Here is a 10,033-nt window from a genome sequence, read left to right on the forward strand (position 1 = left end):
GAAGAAACCTCCGGCAGAACCAGGCTCAGGGAGGGGCGGCCATCTGCTGCGACCGGTTGGGGTGAGAGAAGGAAGACAGGATAAAGACATGCTGTGGAAGAGAGACAGAGGTTAATAACAGATATGATTCAATGCAGAGAGGTCTATTAATACATAGTGAGTGAGAAAGGTGACTGGAAAGGAAAAACTCAATGCATCATGGGAATCCCCCGGCAGCCTACATCTATTGCAGCATAACAAAGGGAGGATTCAGGGTCACCTGGTCCAGCCCTAACTATATGCTTTAGAAAAAAGGAAAGTTTTAAGCCTAATCTTAAAAGTAGAGATAGTGTCTGTCTCCCGAATCCAAACTGGAAGCTGGTTCCACAGAAGAGGGGCCTGAAAACTGAAGGCTCTCCCTCCCATTCTACTTTTAAATACTCTAGGAACAACAAGTAGGCCTGCAGAGCGAGAGCGGAGCGCTCTAATAGGGTGATATGGTACTACAAGGTCATTAAGATAAGATGGGGCCTGATTATTTAAGACCTTGTATGTGAGGAGCAGGATTTTGAATTCAATTCTGGATTTAACAGGAAGCCAATGAAGGGAAGCCAAAACAGGAGAAATATGCTCTCTCTTTCTAGTCCCTGTCAGGACTCTTGCTGCAGCATTTTGGATTAGCTGAAGGCTTTTCAGTGAGTTTTTTGGACATCCTGATAATAATGAATTACAGTAGTCCAGCCTGGAAGTAATAAATGCATGAACTAGTTTTTCAGCGTCACTCTGAGACAGGATATTTCTAATTTTAGAGATGTTGCGCAAATGGAAGAAAGCAGTCTTACATATTTGTTTAATATGTGCATTGAAGGACATGTCCTGGTCAAAAATGACTCCAAGGTTCCTCACCGCGTTACTGGAGGCCAAGGTAATGCCATCCAGAGTAAGAATCTGATTAGATACCATATTTCTAAGATTTTCAGGGCCGAGTACAATAACCTCAGTTTTATCTGAATTAAGAAGCAGAAAGTTAGCGGCCATCCAGGTCTTTATGTCTTTAAGACATTCCTGCAGTTTAACTAATTGGTGTGTGTTATCTGGCTTCATGGACAGATAGAGCTGGGTGTCATCTGCATAGCAGTGAAAATGTATGCTATGTCTTCTAATGATACTGCCTAAGGGAAGCATGTATAATGTAAACAGAATTGGTCCTAGCACTGAACCCTGTGGAACTCCATAATTAACCTCAGTGTGTGAAGAGGACTCTCCATTTACATGCACGAATTGGAGTCTATTAGATAGATATGATACAAACCACTGCAGTGCAGTACTTGTAATACCTACAGCATGTTCTAATCGCTCTAATAGGATATTATGATCAACAGTATCGAACGCTGCACTGAGGTCTAGCAGGACAAGCACAGAGATGAGTCCACTGTCAGAGGCCATAAGAAGATCATTTGTAACCTTCACTAAAGCTGTTTCTGTGCTGTGCTGAGCTCTGAAACCTGACTGAAACTCTTCAAATAAACCATTCCTCTGCAGATGATCTGTTAGCTGTTTGACAACTACTCTTTCAAGGATTTTTGATATGAAAGGAAGGTTGGAGATTGGCCTATAATTAGCTAAGACTGCTGGGTCTAGAGATGGCTTTTTGAGTAAAGGTTTAACTACAGCCAGCTTGAAGGCCTGTGGTACATAGCCGATTATTAGAGATAGGTTGATCATATTTAAGATCGAAGAATTAATTAATGGCAGGACTTCTTTGAGCAGTTTTGTAGGAATGGGGTCTAAAAGACACGTTGAGGGTTTGGAGGAAGTAATTATTGAAGTTAACTCAGAAAGATCAATTGAAGCCAGTGCATGTCCAGGCCCGTCTGAAGTTTGCCAGAGAGCACATGGATGATACAGCAGAGGATTGGGAGAATGTCATGTGGTCAGATGAAACCAAAGTAGAACTTTTTGGTATAAACTCAACTCGTCGTGTTTGGAGGAAGAAGAATACTGAGTTGCATCCCAAGAACACCATACCTACTGTGAAGCATGGGGGTGGAAACATCATGCTATGGGGCTGTTTTTCTGCCAGGGGGACAGGACGACTGATCCGTGTTAAGGACAGAATGAATGGGGCCATGTATCGTGAGATTTTGAGCCAAAACCTCCTTCCATCAGTGAGAACTTTGAAGATGAAACGAGGCTGGGTCTTCCAACATGACAATGATCCAAAACACACCGCCCGGGCAACAAAGGAGTGGCTCCGTAAGAAGCATTTGAAAGTCCTGGAGTGGCCTAGCCAGTCTCCAGACCTCAACCCCATAGAAAATCTGTGGCGGGAGTTGAAAGTCCGTGTTGCTCGGCGACAGCCCCAAAACATCACTGCTCTCGAGAAGATCTGCATGGAGGAATGGGCCAAAATACCAGCTACTGTGTGTGCAAACCTGGTAAAGACCTATAGTAAACTTTGACATCTGTTATTGCCAACAAAGGTTATGTTACAAAGTACTGGGTTGTATTTTTGTTATTGACCAAATACTTATTTTCCACCCTGATTTACGAATAAATTCTTTACAAATCCTACCATGTGGATTCATGGATTTTTTTTTCACATTCTGTCTCTCACAGTTGCAGTGTACCTCTGGTACAAATTACTGACCTCTGTCATCATTTTAAGTGGGGGAACTTGCACAATCGGTGGCTGACTAAATACTTTTTTGCCCCACTGTACATTGGGTGAATGTGCAGTAGTAGCAGCAAGCAGGTGAATTCTGTACATTAATATGAATAGACATCTGACTATTTTACAGGATAGACAATATAAACATATTTAAAATGAAAGGAATTGAAATGTACATTGTGCCTTGGTTTAGTGTCTGGAAGAGTCCTGTCTCAGTCAATTATAGATGATGTGAGAGGGCGGGTGTGTGTGTTTAGGGCCCGGATGGCTTGGGGATAGAAGCTCCTCTTGAGTCTCTCTGTCCTTACCCGGAAGATGCGGAACCTTCTACCAGATTGCAGAAGTTGGAACAGTTTGTTGCCAGGATGGGACGGGTCCTTCAGTATCTGCGCTGCTCTAGTCCGGCATCTCCTGGTGTAGGTGTCCTGAAGCGGGGGGAGAGCAATCCTGCAGCAGCGTTCTGCTGTACGGATCACTCTCTGGAGAGCTTTTTGGTCCTTCACACAGCTGTTCCCAAACCACGATGTCATGTTCTGTGTGAGGATGCTCTCCACAGCGCCTGTATAGAAAATCCTGAGGATCTTTGGAGAGACCCTGAACTTCCTCAGTTGTCGTAGGTGATACAGGCGCTGCCTAGCCTTTTTGGTCTGGACCTGAATGTGGGCAGCCCATGTCAGGTCTGAGGAGATGTGGACACCAAGATACTTGAAGGACTGCACCCTCTCCACTGGAGCTCCATTGATGATAATGGGCTTGTAGTCTCTGTGCTGACCCCTTCTGAAGTCCACCACCAGCTCCTTTTCTTGTTTTTTACCTATTTTTTGCTCTGGTTTTCATCCCAAAATCCTCTAGTCTTATAGTTTACGACAGCGGATCACTTGTAAACATCGGTGCCAAGGTTGCACATCTAATCTTGGACACTTTTAAAGCTGACCCTTCCTGGCCGTCAGAGATTCTACGCGGCGCGGAGAACAACAAAGGACGGGCCACTCATCCGAGGCGCAGAACAAAGAAGCGCTGGGGGAAACGCGCTGGTATTAGGAACAGACTGAGACAGCAGGCGCATCGCGCACCACTGCCCAGTATCCTACTGGCCAATGTACAATCCATGGAGAACAAGCTCGACGACCTAAGAGCAAGAGTCACCTTCCAACGTGACATGAGGGACTGCAACATTCTGTGCTTCACGGAGACATGGCTGACCCCCACCGTGCCGGACCAGGCCGTAACTGTGCTCCGCGCTGACAGAACGGCAGAGTCGAACAAAACCAAAGGTGGAGGAGTGTGTTTCATGGTAAACAGAAAGTGGTGTGATGTCAGGAGCATTTCTACTCTCTCCAGCGGCTGCTCGCCACATCTGGAGTTCCTGAGCATTAAGTGCCGCCCTTTCTATCTGCCCCGTGAGTTCACCTCGGTCATCGCCACGGCGGTCTACATCCCACCCCAAGCGGACACAGGTATGGCTTTGTCCGAATTACATGATGAGCGAGGACTGGAACAACACAGGAGGTTTTCCAGAGCTGTGGGACTCTTCCCAACCTCAGGCTTAGGTTGAAGAGGTGCTCCATCACCCCACACAGTTGGTCCGCGCAGGACCTGACGACCCTCGAGCTGATGCCATCTGGACCCGCTGCCTTCTTGCCATTAATCCTCCTCAGTTCCCTCCTAACCTGGGTGGTTGAGAGAGACAGGCTGGAGCCTTGTGTTGAGTGTGTATTGGATGCTGTTGTTGGGGGTGGGGAGGAGTGAGCAGGGTGAATAGAGGAGGTGTGAAGTGTCTGAGGTGTCAGAGGTGGAACAGCAGCAGTGGGGGTGGGTGAGTCTGCAGCCGATGTTGGAGACTGTCTCATGGTTGAATCAAATCTGTTGAATTATTCACAGTAACAGGAAGCAAACATAGTTCCTCATATCTGACAGTGAGCTTCCCCTGTGGTGTCATTATGGTTCATTTGTGCCAGCTGTTCCCCATGTGTCTCCATTTCCCCTGATAACCTCATGTGTGTATTTAAGTCCTGTGTTCCACCCCTCATGTCATGCCAGGTTTTAGGACTCTGTGCAGGTCATGTTTATGTTGCTTGTTCATGTATAAGTTCAAAGTTCCTTTATGTTCCTTCACAAAGTCCTGTTCATAGTTCTCACAGTCCCCTTGTCATTGTCTTCCTAGTTTTCATAGTTAAGTCTCAGTTTTCTGAGTTTTCAGTGTTCCCCGGTTTAGGTTCCAGTTTAGTTTTGCCTCTGTGCTTACTGCCTTGTTTTGTTGACCAGATTATCAGCCGAAATAAAAGGCTCCCTTTTTGTTCAAGTTAGTTGTGGTCTCCTCGCCTGAGTCTGCTCCTGGGTTCCACTCACTCCGCAAACCATTACAATATTTGGTTTTTGAAAGACTTAGGAAACATAAATATCAACCATAACACAATGTTAACAGAAACAACTTCCAAGGAATGTTGTGGAATTATTCACAGTAACAGGAAGCAAACATAGTTCCTCATATCTGACATATTATTCAAATCACTCCACTCCTGAACGTGAACAGATATAAACCCTGGGATAAACTCTCTAGTTTCACTTCCATTGGACATTGCTGGGGTGACTGTTTTTCCACCTTCAAAATCTTTATTTGAAGGTAATTTAAAGATTTTACTCAGTGGAAGGTCTTCTAGAAAATTCTGTGTAAGTTATAGCCCAAAGAATATTCATAGAGGATTTTCAAGAAATTATTTTTTTGTTTCTGTTGTTTAATTGTTTTTTGTAAATCTAACATGTTTGTTTTCTTTTTTCCATATTGTTTCAGTGACTGCCAATTTTTTCTCCCTTCATTAATACTTGATAACATACTGATTTCTCCTATATATTCCATAGGTCTTAAGGCTCACAGACTGAATGGTGTTATATTTTCATTGCACTGTGCTTTTGCCCAGTGACTTGATAATTGCTTCTGGTATTTGAAAGCTGTAGGATTGTCATATCTGACAGGACATTTTTCTTTGCTTAGGCAGAGTTCGACCTTCCAAGTTCAACTGGCTGGAGTGGAGGATTAATCATTTTAGTCTGACTGTAAGTATTTTAAAGTATTTTAACAGAAAAGTACAACTACAAATATTATATATATATATATATATATATATATATATATATATATATATATATATATATATATATATATATATATATTATAAATACAATTTTATTTATATAGCGCCAAATCACAATAGCAGTCAAGGTGCTTCTAATGTAAAGAGTCTAAAATAATACTAATAATAGAACCCCCAACAATCAGACAACCCTGAATTTATTGTCTGATTGTTGGGGGTTGTATGGGCAAACATGTGGCAACACTGGGAAGGAAAAACTCCCTTTTTACAGGAAGAAACCTCTTGCATAAGCCCAGAACAGGCCTGGTTCTGCTGGTTCTGCTATTAGTATGATCTGGTGAAGAGTGGAGATCTGCGCTGCTCCTAAAACTGCTGTGCTTGGTTAACAGAACAAGCTGCACGTGAGGAAAGGCAGGCTCGAATCCTGAATTCGCTGCCCAGAGGCGGGCAGCTCTTTCTGCAGGGAAGAATAGCCAAACCGCAATTGCCGACACCCGAGGACATGACATCAACCTTCTGATAAGTAGATGACCTACTCTATCTCCTAATCTTCAGCTACCCCAACACTTGGTGAGTGAAAAAGGGTGAGAGAAGGAAATATGCTCAGTGCATCATGAGATGCCTCGAAGCCTAAACATAACTAAGGGTGGATTAAGGATTACCTGATCCACTGTAAGCTTTGCTAAAAAGGAAAATCTTACGCCTAATCTTAAAAACAGAGAGGGTGCCTGTCTGAAATGGATAAATAACTGGATAAATATTCTAGGAACCACATTAGTTGATTGTTGGAATTTTCGCTTTAGGATTGTAGAGTGTAAACTACATTTGTGAATTAGTGCTATATAAATAAAGCTGAATCAAATTGAATTGAAAGCCTTTCTGTTAAGAGATGTACTCTAAAACACTTCTTCAGTAGAGAATCAGAGAAGAGAAACACGCAGAATTTCTTGCTAGCAAGGGCAGCCTCCAGAACTGAGACTCGCACTGAGAAACTGCCCCGGTCTTTATTTATACTTCAGTGTGTGTGTGTGTGTGTGTGTGTGTGTGTATGTGTGTGTGTGTGTGTGTGTGTGAGACCCCATAAACCAGTCCAGCAGTTCATCTAAAGAAAAAGCACTTAGACTAGAACAGATATAGCTACGTTAATCCTACCGTAAAACAATAAGACAAGGTACGACCTCTCCCATGCTCCTAGGATGTGGGGGTGAACGCCAGAACACCCTGGAATGTTACAGACCTCCTAGGATGAGACATTCTTTCAATTTGCCACCAACTATATACACTTCTAAACACAAATGATTACATGCAGTATTCTACCATATGCAAACTTATATCATTAAAAGACTATACTGACTACTAAGTACAATTTTCCATTGACACTTTCACATATTGGTAAAGAGACAGACAGTTTAATTGTGGAATCGGTAGTCAGCTGTTGCACTTTGAGTAACATCCCCATGCCCCAACTTGACTAAGAAACTGCTGCTATTTTGTAGGTGCAGCCACTGGACATGTGTGGTTATGCTGACAAATTACACAAACATAATAAATTGTAAAATCTCAGAAAAGTTATCAAAAGTGTTGTCAAATCTTGCAGTTTTCACTTTAAAAACAGCTGTCAGGTAAAGATGCGTGGCAGGCAGAGTAGGACCCAATTGCAGGACTCGGAGACAAAGGATAAACTAAAGGAAGCCCCTTTATCACCTTTATTTAGAAACTAAATTTAAAAAAATAAACAATTTCAGACAAGGAAAAAAACTGGAGCTAAGAACTAATGAAATAGGAAACCTGGAAATTATGAGGACAAAAACCCACAGAACTCTTGGAAACACACAGCAAGAGGGAGAATGCAACACAAGGAGACTTAGAAGATTTATATATACACAGGTTGATGAGGGAATAGGCAACAGATGGGTACACACCTGAAACTCATCACAGACTTAAAAGTCAAGGAAAGGAAAACTGAACATACCATAACATAAACTGAACATTACATACGGGACAAGGGACTAATTAAACAGAAAGTAACAAACACTGCGAACAGGACTTAGATATATAAACTTTAGGAGCTAAACAGTCACACTACTGAGTAAACACGGAGACAAGGCTGGCTTCCAAAGGAGACACTGAAGGAAAGACACAGAGAATACACAAAGGGAACTAACATAATCAAACAAGAACACATGAATCAGAAAAATAGATAACAAAACTCAGAGACACAAGGAAACTAGAACATAAACAGAAAACTATGGCTCGCTAACACAGAACTCATCTTTACCCAGAATGAACCTGAAGACCTTTAGAACAGGAACACAGAATTATAATACAAAGATATAAAATGAGAAAAAAAACCCAAACATGCCCAAAAATCAAATCCCTGGCTCAATGACACAGGGCACATGGAATGAACTGTTTGTTTACATCATGATAAGATGAACTAAAAGTATTTCTCTTTTCCACTCATTAGACAGCCACAACACATAGCAAAGACTTCTAGTCTTAAATTAGGTTTAATACATGTATTACAAGTTGAAGTTGTAACATAATAAAAAAAAGCATGTGTCAAGAGATGTATTCTAAAGACACTTCTTCAGCTAAGAGTCAGAGACTGGAAACACACACGCTGCAGGTTTTACTTGCAAGGGCAGTCACAGAGTGCTCACACGAGAGTGGGGAACAGAACAAGTCCTGTAGTGAACAACAGTTTGAGTCATAAAAAGGTCATCATGCAGTATTCTATCATATATAAACTTATATCATTAAAAGATTATATTGACTACTAAGTACAATTTTCCATTGACAGCATGTATGGTATTTTACACCCCTAATATTATAGATATTAACATATCAAAACATAAACTTCAGAGAGTTCAAGGCAATTGATTATTTTGGAATGAAGTGAACACTTTCAATCCTTTTTTTTCTGCCTGTAAGGGCCCGGAACAACTTACTCACCCTAACCTCTACCACCTAACCCTGAAGAGAATCAACTTTTTTTTAAGGGTATTAGCTATTAACTGTATTTATATACTTCAGGGTTCTTTTCACATTTCTTGAAACCTCCACCTATTTTCTCAGAACCTTAAACACAAATCCAAAAATTTTAACTGCATTCACAAAACCCCAGACTTTTCAGCTGAAATCAAACAATTATCTCAAAATCTGTTATTCTGTGTTCAAAACCAAACAATGTGTTCACATCATAAACACAGCAAGTAAAAGTATATTCACCACAAAACATTTGTTAGACACTACATCAAATAATTCAAGACACAGCATCCAGGGCATGTGGGCATAGTTATTGTAAGTGTATTTACAGTTTTTTCTGATTGCTTAAGCACATTTTTTGTAACTATTGGCTAATTTTGCAAAACTCTTCACACAAATAAGAAAACCTGTCACCCAATCATCAAAACATTGTAGTTCTCTTGCAAAAGCAAACACAGCTAGATTAACTCTTCACACCTTCGTAAAAATGGTGTTTCCGTATCAAACAGTACACACAAGCCATCATCTACTAAGCACACAATGCGCCAACTGCACACTGATGGTATGAATACAAAACACATCTGGCTTTTGCTTTCTCTGTGCACAAGGTAGGCTATGTCAGTTTGAGCTCATACTTCTGTCATAGATCCATAAGCATAGAGGGATCCAAACTTCAAGTACTGGTGTTTATTCAAACACATCAAAACGAACACAAGTGTCTATTTCCAAGTATAGGATTATTTGCAATCGCCATAATGACTATATGGGTTACTTGGTCTGCAGTGAACATGCTTCCTCTGCCCCCAGCATCTGGTCATCTAGCAATTCTGTAAAGTAACAATTTCAGTATTTTTACATCAATGGTATTGGTGTGTTTCTCATTGGCATATGGCAGTACTACAAATCTTTGTGCGAAGTGACTGTACTAACCGATTCTCATTTCAAGATGTCCTTATGGTACTTGCTACAGTGTAGCGGCTCAAGTTAGGCTGGACCCGTTGGCCAGCTACCCTCAGGGTCATTCCACGGTTGATTACATGGTCCACTATTGTAGCTCTGATGTCATCAGCAATTCTATTTCTTACTCTTCCTACCCTTCCTCTCCCCCCTCCTCATCTTCCTCTCCCTCCTCCTCGTCTTCCTCTTGCTCCTCCTTGTCCTTGTCGTCCTCTTCATCCTACTTCTTCACCTCCACGTCCTCTTCCTCGGCCTCCTCTACTTCTCACTCTTTCTGCTCCCTCCATTGTACTCCGCACACACAGCTTACCTGTATTATAGTGCTTAGGCTGATTGCAAAGTGAAC

This window comes from Rhamphochromis longiceps, linkage group LG18 (assembly GCF_057381845.1).
Source record: "Rhamphochromis longiceps isolate RC_006_pf linkage group LG18, R_longiceps_female_GT1.1, whole genome shotgun sequence".
Taxonomy (NCBI): domain Eukaryota; kingdom Metazoa; phylum Chordata; class Actinopteri; order Cichliformes; family Cichlidae; genus Rhamphochromis; species Rhamphochromis longiceps.